Below are 16,099 nucleotides of genomic sequence, written 5' to 3' on the forward strand. Positions count from 1 at the left end.
TGCCCAAACATTCTGTCCGAAGTGGATTCTTCATTGACTTGTTAAACTATAACAGAGAAATACAAATTAGCATCAGAAGACCAAGAATCATCAATCATCCACCTTTTCTGGCCTAAGCACAGACATTTGAATTTTTTTACTTCCCTTTACAATTAACCACAGCTGGCTGGGTCATCCAAACTCAGACAGACTGTAATAAATCTTAATTTCAAAACATAGTTCTTGAGCTTTGATTTTTTATTAAGCACAGTTAGTTCAGATTAGTCTTGGTATTTAAGTTCAACCCAAATTTAGTGTCCAGAAGACGCAGTAAACTGCAGCCAGTTCAAAATAGAAGTGGAAGTGAATATTTCGTGTCTTTTTGCTAACAGCTGTGCTGGAAAATAAAATCTACCCTTGTAAAACAAAGGAGAAATTTCCTGACTGTTAGAACAATTAATCAGTGGAATAACTTGCCTTCAGAATCATGAATGCTCCAACACTGGAAGTTTTTAAGAAGAGATTGGATAAACATTTATCCAAGAGCCGAGGTGGTGCAGTGAAGAGCCGAGGTGGCGCAGTGGTTAAATGCAGCACTGCAGGCTACTTCAGCTGACTGCAGTTCTGCAGTTCGGCGGTTCAAATCTCACCGGCTCAGGGTTGACTCAGCCTTCCATCCTTCCGAGGTGGGTGAAATGAGGACCTGGATTATTGTTGTTGGGGGCGATATGCTGACTCTGTAAAACCGCTTAGAGAGGGGTGAAAGCCCTATGAAGCGGTATATAAGTCTAACTGCTATTGCTATTGCTACCATTTGTCTGAAGGGTATCCTGCCTAAGCAGGGGGTTGGATTATAAGACCTCCAAGGTCCCTTCCAACTCTGTTATTCTGTACAGGAGGAATTCTGGGGTCACTGCTGAAATTCTAACTCATAGATTATACGCAAATGTAATCAGTGTGTAGAGATCTAATTCCCATTAACAACTATAACAGGTTTTTCCTGCCTAAGGCACACTGAAGCATTGGATCAAGCAGATGGTTATTTAACAGAGGGCGTGCGATAAAAGGTTCCTCCCCCTTTCCTAGATCAAAATTGTAATTCCTTACCTCTGGTGCTCTTTTCAAGGAAAATGAAAAAGCCATCAGGGCTATATGTGGCATATCAGTGTCCTATGATATCCCCCTCTCAAAGGATGTTACAGAACATACATCCACTGAAAAGAGGGTGCAGATTTTTACAAAAAGAAAACACCTGGATGTTTTTAGGTGAGAACATTCTAATGCTATGTACAAATGGCAGTCCTGTAATAAGTTTGCTCTCTCTTCAGCTTTCATGCCAACGAATGCCTTGCCACTCCCTTTGAAGTATTAGAGCAGTTTGTCCAAACATGCCATGAAACATTCTCTTCCCCCAATTTCACCTTAGCTGCTTAGCAAAATTATTCGAATATTCTAGAGCGTATCTTTAACGTTGGCTAAATGGTTTGCAATGGTTTAAAGGCGGTGAAATGCCATGGTTGTAATAGCAATAGCAATAGCAGTAGACTTATATACCGCTTCATAGGCCTTTCAGGCCTCTCTAAGCGGTTTACAGAGAGTCAGCATATTGCCCCCAACAATCTGGGTCCTCATTTTACCCACCTCGGAAGGATGGAAGGCTGAGTCAACCCTGAGCCGGTGAGATTTGAACCGCTGACCTGCTGATCTAGCAGTAGCCTGCAGTGCTGCATTTAACCACTGCGCCACCTTGGCTCTTGTAATTGTTTGCTCTGTGTAAACTCTGTGCACATAAAACTGTCTACTATCAACAGCGTACCATTATCATTAGCATCTAGTAAGAAAACGTATCTGGGAATAATCCACTAAAATTGAAATTGTGGCAGTTATAATTCCTTGCTATTCAATGCAACCTCAGAAACAGCATTTGTAATTGGAGGAAGACAAAAGGCATATGATAGTTGAGTGATAAATAGTTTGGCTACATATCTCTTGCATTTTTTTCTCAGTCCTACTAGTTCAATCAGAGTTGACTAAAGAGAACGTAACTAACTTGGCAAGCTGGATTGCTGCCAAGGTTTGTCTGAGTTGCTGCCAAGGTCCTTATCTGTTTGTTTGCTTGGCTTTCAGCCACCAAGATTCTAGTCTTGTTATTAAAGGACATTCTAGTTAAGCTTGTCTCGGCTTTCATTACTGGACGGAGGAGGGGGTCAGAACATGTAGTGTAGAGTTTCCTTTGCAACCTCTTGCAACAAACTGTCCTCTAGACAATAATGCTGAGGAGGCAGCATCAGTGGGCAGAACCAATGCATTATCCCAAACAGAGCTAAAGAATTACAAAAAACGACTATATAATGTAAATATCTCCCAGCTTCTTTGCTTCGAAGATTCTAAGGGTACATAAGAAATATTTTGAAATCATATTTCCACTAGTATGCTATCCACTGGTATACTATGTATGAGCATTCCTGTCTTGTAACCTAAAACAAAAACAGTTAATTTAGATGCTTTAAGTTTATAAGAGCCGAGGTGGCGCACTGGGTAGAGTGCAGTACTGCAGGCCACTTCAGCTGACTGCTATCTGCAGTTCAGCGGTTCTAATCTCACCGGCTCAAGGTTGACTCAGCCTTCCATCCTTCCGAGGTGGGGGAAATGAGGACCCAGACTGTGGGGGGTGATATGCTGACTCTGTAAACCGCTTAGAGAGGGCTGGAAGCCCTATGAAGCGGTATATAAGTCTAACTGCTATTGCTATAAAGCCACTAGAGATACTGTACATAAAAGGCTTAGGTGAATGAAAAGAAATGGCATATCTGGGAATAAAGAAGACTGATTGCTAAGTGTGAATGTAGACATATAAACATAGGTACAATTTTTAAGAAGCTGAATTCAGAACTAGCCGTTACCAGCAAAGGCTGCAAAAATGGCTTTTTTTTTCTGAAAGTATGTTGAAAATAAGAAGAATAAAATACAAATTCTGCTGCTTGGTATAGAAAATGAAATATGAAGTGGTGGCAAGGAGAAGGCGGAATTGCTCAACTCTTATTTTGCTTCCAGCATCTCCCAAATGAGCTATATAAACCATTGCACAATAGGAACTGATATTAGATCAGAATTTCTGCTTAAGATTAATAAGAAATTACTCAGTCCCCTTAAATGAATGCAGGAGCCTAGCCTAACTGCATCCAAACTGTATCCATCTATGATACAAAAAAAAAATAATGTGTTTCCTATTAACTTCTTAAAATTTGGGAGAATAGATTGGGTGCTAAAGGAAGTTTAGGATTAAGATTAAATTTAAGATTAAGATTAAACAATAGCAGATGTCCCAATTTTCAAAAGAAAGGAGGAAATAGTTCTGGTGGACTTATTGTAATAATGTACAACTAAAAAGGTTCCTCACACCTCTCCACTATCTCACAGTTTGGGAAACTCTGTCCTAGCAGGATTGAGAAGTAACTTCATTGATTTAGAACAGTGGATCCCAAACGTGGCAACTTGAAGACTTGTGGACTTCAACTCCCAGAATTCTCCAGCCAGCAGAGCTGTGCTGGCTGGGGGATTCTGGGAGTTGAAGTCCACAGGACTTAAAGTCGCCAAGGTTGAGAAACACTGCACTAGGGGCACATGGGAAAGGTGAAATGGGAAATCTACTGCAGTGCTTCAGCTGAAAACCAGGAATGTTTTGGCTGATCAGCTACTGCAGAGCAGAGATGGCCTCTTAGTCTACGTTATCTGATGTAGATTAGGAAAGCTATGGTTACCACCCAAATAGGTTGACTTCATCGCAGAAATGGTTTCTCCCCAAACTGAAGAAAAGTTCGTGTGTGATAGTGTAGGAAGTTTATCACCCCGCCCTCCTCTCCCAGAAAAATGAAATATCCTAGGGAATATTGAAAAGGCAGAATATTTCTCTGGATGTGAAAAGGAATTAAACATGTTTTAAAAGGCAGAATAGCTGCCTGCAGCTTCCTGCCCATCCCCACTTTGTCAATGGGCCATTAAGAAGGCCAAGCTAGTCCACTTTACATAATAAAGACTTCTCCCCTTCAGCCACAGGGGGATGGGATTAAGGCATGATAATATTGGCCCTTTACCCAACTCCCCACATGGCATCTGAGAACTCAACCAAACCTGGATTCAAAACGCAGCCTAGAGAGTTGCCCCTGCATGGCCCCATGGGAGCCTGACAACCAATCAGAATGCATTTCTTACACAGGAACAGGAAACAGAGAGGTGGGACTGAACAGGTTATAAAAAGCCTAGCAAGCCCCTCCCTCGGCCCTTCTCTTCTTCTCCACCAACATCGAAGCATGTGATCCCCCTTTCATGTTCAGGACTCAAGCCACGTGGCCCTGTCCACCATTCAAACCATCTTTCCAAGCAGCCTCCATGTCTCCAGTGTCTTTTCCCCCACTTGGAGCTGAACCCAGAAGGACGTTTCTTTCATCAGACTGGAAGTAAAAATAGTACAGCCCAAAGGACGTTTCTTTCATCACAATCGAAGCAAAAATAGTACAGCCCAAATTTAAAAAGGCATTCAGAAGTTGGCTCAGTCAGATCCTTTGATTTATTACTCAGGTGTCAGCATTGCAGACTTATCCACCCTTACTCCAAGTGGCGTTGTGCCCTCCTGCCATGAGGTCTGCCCTTACAACAGCACAATTGCACATGTGAAATGGGAGGGGCTTGCATTTCAATAAAATGATGGTGCTTTCCCAAGTCTGATCTCTATAATCAAAGAAAACTTTCATTCAATCCATTTGTAGCCTGCACAATCTCTCCCCGGGATGATTCCAGTAAGGTCAGAACATCCTAAACGCAACTACCTTTCCTTGAAATGTCACTTAGTCACCAGAAGAGGTGTAGACTAGGTAGTCAGATTGGGGGGGGGAGGCTTGTTATGTATTTGTGAGCTGATGTACTAACGCCACTCGTCTGATTTACAAATACTAAATTTCAGTGCGCCTAAAATAGAACCTAGGCCTAAGGTATATTTTTTTCCCTATAGGAAGAACACAGTTTTTTATTAGTTTTCTGTTTCTTTCTTCTAAAAATCTGCAGACACCCAAAAGTCTGACACACTGATACGATCACTCCCCAGGCTAAACAAAATGCTCGGCTCAATTCAGTTCTTAATTCTGTGCATTTCTTAAAGGTGCAGTAGACAAGGGCTTTCAGCTTTATCAAGATTTACTAAGAAATGTATAATTTAATGTTCTGACCCGCCCCTCCTCCGTCCAGTAACGAATGCCGAGACAAGCTTAACTGGAATGTCCTTTAATAGCAAGACACCAACACCTCGGTGGCTGAAAGCCAAGCAGAACAAACAGATAAGGACCTCGGCAGCAACTCAGACAAACTCAGGCAGCAATAAACACAGATAAGGCTTGGCAGCAATCCAGCCTGCCAAGCTCACAGTACTGTCCTCCGACATTCAATCCTGTGTTGACTTCTGCAAAGAGGGGCGTGTGCACAAGTAGCCTTTTTATAGTCAGGAGAGGAGCTTAATGACCACCAGCTGAGTACAATCACCTCCTGTAATTGCATAATTGCTCCTGACCCTAGTAGCTCTTCGATGGCGTGCATCCAGGAACAACTCACTACTGGCTTCTGGATCACTCTCCCTTGTCTCCTCCCTATTGGTCCAAGGCTCAGGCGCCTCCTGGTGGCCAACCAGCCTCTCTGCACCCTGCTCGGAGTCGGAACCCTGTCCAGGGTCCTCCACATCCTCCAGAGCCGACTCATAGGGCCCCTCGCTGTCGGAGTCTGGTGGCAGCTCCAACGGCACCTGCTGGGCCACAACAATTTAATATACACAATTCCCTGGGACCCCATGACGCAACGGCTCTGGCTTTTTGTCAAGCTTTTCAGCTGCCCCCATCAAAAAGGTGCTTTCTAAGGACTGGAAACATCCTGACCTATTAATGCCTCAGATGGCCTAGTCAGGTAATTTCCTAATAATTCCTACAATGTCTATTTTGCAAAAGGGTGACTCACAGGAAAGACCTTCGCTTAAAGAAATAGCCTAGATTGCAATTGGAAAGAAAAGGTTGGATCACAGACAGAAGTTAATTGCCTCATCTCTATTATTAAAAGCAGTTATATTGGATTTCTTTAAGCTTTGGTTTTACCTTCTTATAACTACAGGGCTTACGCCAATGCTTTGCTATAAAATAGAAAAATATTAGTGATTTATCACATAATGTCAGCGCTCCAAATATCATGTAGAATTAAATCAGAGTCCAAGGCAAAACTTTCCTTAAAGTTCCAATTTAATAAAGCAGACCCCTTAGCACATTGCTATGGAATCCCAATTCTGGAAATGACATCAGAATCCCACCCAGTTAAAAGTTCATGATCTTGTCCCCACACCCACAATCCGTCACATGGTCCAATCTTCTTCTTCCATGCTGGCATCCACACCCAGCTGCTTCCGGTCAGGTGCAGAGGTGCGGAGACAAAAGATAACCTTGAGCTTCTAGAAAGGAATTTTTTATTTTGAAAACAACACATTCTACCCCTTGCTATCCCCCCACCCTAATGAGAGTGTGGCAGACCAAAGATTCTTAAAGGAACCGCTGTAGGCCTGACAGGCGGCCTCTCTTCAAAAGAGAAACAGTTTCTGAAAAAGAAAATTAAAATAAAGGTTACTATATATAACTAACCATCCCTTCCTCCCCTCAGGGGGACACATACATTACATGCATACAAATACACTTTTTTAAAAAACTATTTTGCACAGGAGTTTAAAATCTTAGGAAAGCTTGTGCGGATTGCAAAATGCCAGTTTGCTCCTTTGTGTTCTTCAGGTAAAAAAAAGAGTTGAGCTCCACCCCAGTGACTTCACAGATGCATGGTGTGTGTGTGTGTGTGTGTGTGTGTGTGTGTGTGTGTGTGTGTGTGTGCGCGCGCCTTCAAATCAGTTTTGACTCCTGGGAACTATCTACACCTTGCTGTATTCCTGGCAAAATTTCAGAGGTTGTTTTCCATTGCCTTCTTCCTACAGTTGAGAAAGTGGCAGGCCCAAGGTCACCCATTAGGATTCACACTAGTGGTGGGATTCGATTTTTTTTTACTACCGGTTCTGTGGGCGTGGCTCAGTGGTGGGATTCAAATAATTTACCAACCAGTTCTCTGCCCTAATGACCAGCTGGGTAGGCGGGGCTCGATGGTCTTGTGACTGGGTGGGCGTGGCCAACTCAATGTCACTCAGGTCAATGGGCACTTCGCCTTAGTTATTACAATGGTAATAAGGGTTAACCGGAGAGGCAGTTTCTATAAGGAGGGCAATAAAGATGAGGCTAGAAACAACACCAGAATGTTTCCTTCCTGCCTTCCTTGCAGGATTAGCCCTGTAAAGCAGAAAAAAACAAAATATTTCTTTCAAAAACCAGTTCTCCAAACTGCTTAGAAAGTTACCAACCGGTTCTCCCGAATAGGTGCGAACCGGCTGAATCCCACCACTGATTCACACAGAACTAGAACTCCTGGCCTCCCAGTTTCTAGCCTAGTAGCCTTAACCACTACACCAAAGTGGCTCTTTCTTCCTATTCATGGATGTAATCAGGTACTTTCCTTAGTAATACTACTCAAGTAGTTTGTTATTACTGCTGCAGCCGGAACAAGCTGAAGCTGAACACACTTAAAACTGCAGTGATTTGGACTTCCTGGGAGGAGCCTACTGGTGAAGGCAGCAAAAAATCAGCTGCCTCCGAATTCCTGGCTACGTACCTGTTTAGAGGATCTTCCATCTGACGTCTTATCAGGTTTTCTTATCCTTCAGGCAAGAGGGAAAGAAGAAACTGTTTTGCTGGCAAATGCTCTTCGATTTTTGCAGCTTTTGTGCTTGCAAGGAAAGGGGGGCGAGCCCAAGGCAGAACGGCTGTCCGTGCTGGGAACTTCAAACTGCCTTGTGCAGGACAAAGTAGGTCTCTCCCACTCTGCTCTAAGTTTTGTTTGATTTAATCTTATCACGAGCTGAATCCGTTTACTGCGAGGACAATAATTGCTTATCAACATTTTAGTTTCTTCTCTTTTTCTCCTCCGAAAAATTATTTACTCAGAGGCTTTTAAAATGGCGCCGAGCAGGCTGGTTTCTCCGGTAATAACGAACACTTTTTGCTAATCCTCACAAGACTTCAAAAGAATTCAAAACAAAAGAGATAGCTTATCAAATGTTTTGGTTTCACAATAGAAGAATTTTACTCCTTCATTAACTTTGTTATTTGGAAGTTAAATGGTGATGAATCTGTTGAACGGTCTTGTTACAATGTTTACTCACTGAAAGTTTTGCCAAGCCTTAAACTTCAAAATAAAAGCCTCTTTACTTAAAGCTGCATATTTAGGCGATAGAGTTTTATTAACTGCAGGCAGACAAATTTTGAAATGGCCTCAAAACCAATATTAACTTGAAGTCTTCACCCTCTACTTCCAGGGGTACACCCTCAGTGCCTGGCACAAAGCTGCAGCCTCCGCTTCCTACGCCCCCTGCTGGGGATGTATTAACGAAAGAATTTTTTCTGAGTAATCTAAGCGAGGCTCTTAATGCACAGACAATTAAAATGGAAGATAAATTTAGAGATAATAGAGAGGAGAGAAAAGAGGAAATAAAAGAAATGAAAGAAGAAATTAAAAGTGAAATTAAAAGTGAAATAAAAGGACTTAAACAGGAGTTGTATGAGAAATTTGAGGCTAAGGTTGATAAAATTAGAGACGACATGCTGAGTCTTGTAACTGTATTAACAGAACATATTTCTGGAGTGGAAGATACTCTAGAGGTTCTTAATGATGCCAATGCTAACTTGACATTGAAAACAGAGGTGGTGGAACAAAAAGTGGAAAATGCTGAAAAAGAAATTATTATGATACAGTACCGACAAATGGAGCTTGCATTAAGAGTAAGGGGGCTGCGTGAGGAGAAACAGGAGAACCTGAAACAGATCCTATCGGAAGCTTTTGACCGCCTGATGGGAAGACCAGGGACCAACCAAGGCTGGCAAATTGACAAAGCTTACCGCGTTAACTCCTGGCTGGCAAAGCAGAAGCAGCTTCCTCGAGACATCGTTATATATTTTACTACAAGAGAGTTCAGAAATATGGTACTGCAAGCGTCTTATAACACTAAGCTTCAAATTGGCGGTCAAGACCTGGCTGTTTTGAAAGAGATACCACCTCAAATGTTAAGAGCCAGAAGAGACTACGCTTTTTTGGTCGAAGAACTCAGAAACCGTCAGATACAGTATAGATGGGATGCACCATTCGGCATCATATTTACATTTGATAAGCAAAGGTACCGCCTCAACTCTGTATGGAAAGCCCGAGATTTTTATTATAATATATTGAAGGCTGGACACCCTGCACCATCTGGACCTAGAGAAAGACCACAAGAAGGACAGGATAGACAGCAAACTACACAACCACCAGACAAGATGGAGCATCTCTCTTCTCTAGAAGTGCAAGGTGCTATGGAACCAAGACCTAGCCGCATGACTACTAGACGTATGGAGAAACAAGCTAAGAAGCAACAGTATCAACAATTATCGGCCATCGATCAAGGAACTACAACAACAAATCTGGAAGCAGTGGGAGGAGCTAAACCTAAGGTTAAACAGGCCGTGCAGGAAGCTCTAAAAATGCTTCAATCAACCAAAGATGACAACTAAGATTTTAACATGGAATGTCAACGGACTGAACTCTCCACAGAAGAGGAAGAAAATATTTCATTATCTCAAACAGTTTAAGAACGATGTAATTTGTTTGCAAGAAACTCATATCAAGTCAACTGATCAAAAATATTTGATTAACTCAAAACTTGGTCAACATTTTGTAGCTTCTGCTATGGAAAAGAAGAATGGTATAGTTGTATACTTAAGAAAAGACATGAAAGCTGAATTAATAGAAGCAGATCCCTTCGGAAGATATATTGCTTTAGACTTAATCTTAGAAGGGAAAAAGACATTACTTTTGGGAATTTATGCTCCCAATCAACAGCAAGATAGATTCTATAGAAATCTTCATGCTAAATTAGTACAGTGGGACTATAGTTCCTGTATACTATTGGGTGACTGGAATGGAGTGATAGACACTAAGAGAGATAAGAAGATTTCCCGCCTAAATACCAAGATGCGAGCAAAGTTACCCAAATCCTTCTTTGACATTATGGATGATTTTGAATTGAGAGATATCTGGCGAGAAAGAAATGCAGAGGAATATGACTTCACTTTCTTCTCGGACAGGCATCAATCCCTTTCAAGGATTGATTTTATTCTAACTACTAATGATTTGCTTTCTAGGGTCAAGAAAACAAAGATTGCAGCTAGAGTCCTTTCGGACCATAACCCAGTTTGGATGGAGTTGGGAAGGGTAGTGCAGGCAAGAAGGTTTTGGAGACTGAATGAAAATTTATTTAGATATGAAAACTATATTAATGATTGTAAAAAATTACTATCTGAATATTTTGTTTTGAATATGAATAAGGGTACATCTATGGAATTTGTATGGGATGCAAGCAAAGCGTATATGAGAGGAGTTTTGATGAATATAAATAAAACACATAGAAATAAGCAAGGGTTAAAACGAACAGAACTGGAAGAGGAAATTAAGAGAAAAGAGCTGGAGTTAACAAGGAAACCAGACGATACAAAGGTTAAGGAAACTATTAACATATTAAAATCTCAATTTGACATGTTGATCTCTGACCAGGTAGCTACTAATTTATTATATGCAAAACACAATACTTTTTGTAATGCAAACAAACCTGGCAGATGGTTAGCTTATCAGATTAGGAAAAAAAGGAAAACTCGAAATATATCTAAAATGATTTACAGAGGGAAGGAGGTGTTCCAACAGGAAGAGATTCAAAAGGCTTTCTGGGAATTTTTTACAGAACTGTATAAAGGGGATAAAATTAATGGTTTAGACATAGACAAATATTTAGACAAGGAGAAAATACCTTCAGTTAGAGAAGAACACAGGCAAAAATTGAATCAACCAATAACCTCGGGGGAAATCCTGCAGGTAATTAAGCAATTAAAGCCAGGGAAAGCACCAGGTACAGATGGCTTGACAGCGGTTTACTATAAAAACTTACAGTTAGAAATGGTAGAACCTCTTAGAGAATTATTTAATATGATTCAAACGGAAGGTAAAGTCCCTCCATCTTGGAAGACAGCGTTTATATCTTTGATACCCAAAGAAGATCAAGATACTACTCAACCCAAAAATTATAGACCCATTTCATTACTGAATGTAGATTATAAAATTTTTACTAAAATATTAGCAAATAGGTTAATGTTGGTCATTCAACAATTGATACATACGGACCAAACAGGTTTTATACAAGGGAGACAGATGAAAAGTAATGTCAGATTAATTATTAATGCATTAGAATATTTGGGAAAGAACAACCAGATCCCTGCTGCGTTTATATTTTTGGATGCTGAGAAGGCCTTTGATCGAGTTAACTGGCAATTTCTGTTGAAGATATTGCAAAAAATGCAGATAGGAGATAATTTTTTACAGTCAATTAAAGCAATATACCAACAGCAAACAGCACAAATCATAGTCAATGGAAGTTTAACAGACTCTATTCAAATTGGAAAAGGTACAAGACAGGGTTGTCCTTTGTCCCCATTATTGTTTATTATAACTTTGGAAGTATTGTTGAATAAAATACGGGGCTTGGATGGTTTAAAAGGGATCAAGATTAGGCAGCAAGAATATAGAGTCCGCGCTTTTGCGGATGATTTGGTCATAATATTGGAACAACCGCAGGAATCCAGTATGGTTTTAATGAATACGATTAATCAATATGGTCAAGTGTCTGGCTTTAAAATAAACTTAGGAAAAACCAAAACATTAGCTATAAATATGAATATTAAACAAAAGGAAGAATTAGGAGTGATGCTAGGATGTGAGGTAGTTAAAAAAGTCAAATATCTTGGAGTTAACATTTTAACTTCAAATGGGAAGTTATATAAGCATAATTATGAACCACTTTGGCATAGCATACAGACAGAGATGAAAAAATGGGAGAAATTGCACTTATCTTTGCTGGGCAGGATAGCGGCAGTGAAAATGAACATTTTACCAAAATTTTTATTTCTTTTCCAAATGTTACCTATACTTAAAAAAGATGCGAACCTTTTAGAATGGCAGAAGGGTATCAACAAATTTGTGTGGGCAGGAAAGAAGCCGAGGGTAAAGATGAAAATAATGCAAGATGTACGTGAGAGAGGAGGACTGAAACTACCTAATTTAAAACTATATTATGATGCAGTGGTATTATCTGTAATTAGTGATTGGATTCATTTAACCAATGATAGAATATTGAACATTGAGGGACACGATCTGGTATTTGGTTGGCACGCTTACCTGTTATTCAACAAAAAACTGGATAAGAACTTTAAAAGTCATATTTTAAGAAATGCTTTATTGCGGGTTTGGAAGAAATACCAATATAAATTAAATGACAAGATACCCATGTGGGCAATTCCTAGACATGCAATTGAAAATATGAATACAGCACAAAAACAGGACAGATTTACTTACAGACAGCTTCTTACCTCGGAAAGGGGGGTATTACAATTAAAATCTTTAGAGGTATTAAAAGAGGAGAAGGTAATTCAAACATGGTTCCAGTATGGGCAATTACAGGCTAGGTGGAAAATAGATCAAAAAATTGGTTTTATTCAAGTTGAGGATAATCTGTTTAAACAAATAAGAGATCAAAGCTTAATGCATATAAAGAGGATATATAATGTATTAATACAGATGGATTCGGAAACAGAATTAGTTAAAGATTGTATGATAAAATGGGCTCAAAATATTGAGGAACCAATAATGTTGGATACATGGGAAAGAATCTGGGTAAGAAATGTGAAATTTACACAAGCTCAAAATCTGAGAGAAAATTTTTACAAGATGTTCTATAGATGGCATTTAGATCCTAAAAAGTTGGCTTCTATGTATCCGAATGTACAGCCTAAATGTTGGAGATGTGGTTCTCTCGATGCTACATATTATCATATATGGTGGACCTGCCAAAAGGTTAAAGCATTTTGGATAAAAATATGGTGGGTCATGCAAAATGTTTTTAAAAGAAGGATAAAGTTTAGTCCTCAGTTATTTTTACTAGGTATATGTACTGACTTTACAGTGGTAGAGACCAATTTGACTCTGCACCTGATAACTGCAGCAAGACTGTTGGTGGCGCAATATTGGAAGAAGGAAGACTTGCCTACAATTCAAGAATGGACATTGAAAGTAACAAACTTAGCTGAAATGGCTAAAATATCGGCATATCTCAAAGATCATTCAAATGAGAGATATAAACGAGACTGGAAAAAATGGATTGACTATATACAAAATAAATACGGGACTAAGAAATTCCAGTTAGCCTATGCTTAAGATCAGAAATGATTTAAATTGTTTAAAGTTAGTTCAGTAAGAAGAAGCTAAGGTCAATCTAGAATGTTATTAATTTCTTTATTTCTTTTTTCTCAATAGATTTTAGACTGTGTTAGTTAAAATTCTATACCGTGTACGGGTTCTGGGAAGTCGGGGGGGGGAAGGAGGAGGGGGGGTGGGGGGGTGGAGGGAGGGAGGGGTATACACACAAAAAAAATTGTACTTCAATGTTTTAATGATTGACAAATGATGACATATTTGTGTTTTTTTTTAAAGAAAAATAAAAACTGCAGTGATTTGTTTAATAACTGCGGGGATTTGCTTGATAACTGTGACAGAAAGGTCGTAAGGCGCAACGACTTAACAATAGCCTTGTTTAGCAACAGGAATATTGGGTTCATCTGTGCTCATAGGTTTTGTCCTAGTGTGGATTCATCCTAAGACTATTCTGGTCATGTGCTGCCACCTAGTGATCCACCCAAGTAAAACAACTATAATAGGGAAATTTCTGCACTTAGGAGGGAAGATGGAAGTCATGTAAAATCTCATAAAACTAAGTCCTTGTGATCGTAATGGACCCTGCCCATTACAGTAGTAAGTACTGTTACAGAGGTGGGTTATAGCAATAGCAGTTAGACTTATATACCGCTTCATAGGGCTTTCAGCCCTCTCTAAGCGGTTTACAGAGTCAGCATATTGTCTCCAACAACAATCCGGGTCCTCATTTCACCCACCTCGGAAGGTTGGAAGGCTGAGTCAACCCTGAGCTGGTGAGACTTGAACCACTGAACTGCAGATAGCAATAGCAGTTAGACTTATATACTGCTTCATAGGGCTTTCAGCCCTCTCTAAGCGGTTTACAGAGTCAGCATATCGCCCCCAACAGTCTGGGTCCTCATTTCATCCACTTCGGAAGGATGGAAGGCAGCACTGCAGGCTACTTCAGCTGACTGCAGTTCTGCAGTTTGGCTGTTCAAATCTCACCGGCTCAAGGTTGACTCAGCCTTCCATCCTTCCGAGGTGGGTGAAATGAGGACCCGGATTGTTGGGGGCGATATGCTGACTCTCTGTAAACCGCTTAGAGAGGGCTGAAAGCCCTATGAAGCGGTATATAAGTCTACTGCTATTGCTATAGACATGGAAATGAGCACTGTCCCCTGGAGTCAGGCGTGACTAAACAAGGGTAACCTTTCTCTTCACCTTTTTTTCCCTCGCAAGATTTAACAGGAATTAATATTCTCTTTCTAGACACAAGGTGGCCTCCTTGTAACCCTAGAAGCACAGAACAAAAGTACAGGAAAGGCCTCCAGGGAGGTTGGCAGAGAGCCCAATGCTCCGTCAGCAAGGTTGTTGCTTTGGGCAGAAAGCTTTGAAAATTGCCTTTAAAGCTTTGTTCAAGTTTAAAAGGTGCTCCTCCAAGATTATCCAAAAACTGGAACCAGCGGTGATGGTAATGGTTACAAAAGAGAGACACAGAGAGAGAGGGAGGGAGAGAGAGAGAGGTTGTCAAATCAGTTTTGACTTCTAGTGATTGTCTGGAAAGCTCTTTGCAGTTTTATAAAGGTAAAGGTTCCCCTCGCACATATGTGCTAGTTGTTCCGACTCTAGGGGGCATTGCTCATCTCCGTTTCGAAGCCGAAGAGCCAGCGCTGTCTGAAGACGTCTCCGTGGTCATGTGGCCGGCATGAGTGAATGCCAAAGGTGCACAGAACGCTGTTACCTTCCCACCAAAGGTGGTCCCTATTTTTCTACTTTTTCTACTTCTACTTTTTACATGCTTTTGAACTGCTAGGTTGGTAGAAGCTGGGACAAGTAATGCTTGTCTCCTCCCCTGGAGAGTCTGGAGAGGAGCCTAATGACCACCAGCTGAGTACAATCACCTCCTGTAATTGCATAATTGCTCCTGACACGTAGTAGCTCTTTGATGGCGTGCATCCAGGAACAACTCACTGCTGACATCCGGCTCACTCTCCCTTGTCTCCTCCCCACTGGTCCAAGGCTCAGGTGCCTCCTGGTGGCCAACCAGCCATTCTGGTCCCTGCTCGGAGTCTGAACCCTGTCCAGGGTCCTCCACATCTTCCAGAGCCAGGGTCCCTCGCTATCGGAGTCTGTAGGCAGCTCCAACGGCTCCTGCTGGGCCACAACAGTTGGCTGTGATGAAATAGACGAAGCAGCTGAGCATGACCATGATGAGAAGCTAATAGCACCATTAGATCGGTGTAGGCTGGTGAGGCTGTGGCTTAGAGTAAAGAAATTGCACTTTAAGCTGCAAGAAGTCCGCTTCCATGGACACGCCCTGTGCTCACGAGGCTTAAAAGCTGACCCAGATAAGATTAGTTGGAGAATATATTCTCAATGGCTTGTATAGCATTTTAACTGCATTTGATTAAACACAGTGGTGGGTTTCAAAAATTGTTGGAACCTACTCTGTGGGTGTGGCCTCCTTTGTGGGAGTGGCTTGCCACCCATGTGACCGGATGGGAGTGGCTTGCCGCCCATGTGACCGGATATGAAATTATGAATTAGTACTTAGGTCGGTCCAAGTAGCTATTCAGAAACTCTGGCATTGAAGCATGCAAGTCTTAAAGCTGTCAAGTTACAAGACGCTCGCACCCCTAACCCTTTAGAAAAAAAAAAACCCAGGGGTGTTCAAACTTGAAAGCTTTAAGACTTGTGGACTTCAACTCCCAGAATTCCTCCTCCAGTCACATTG

This window comes from Thamnophis sirtalis, unplaced genomic scaffold (genome assembly GCF_051295495.1).
Source record: "Thamnophis sirtalis isolate CommonGarterSnake01/CBP01778 unplaced genomic scaffold, rThaSir2_p1.2 scaffold_2, whole genome shotgun sequence".
Lineage (NCBI taxonomy): Eukaryota > Metazoa > Chordata > Lepidosauria > Squamata > Natricidae > Thamnophis > Thamnophis sirtalis.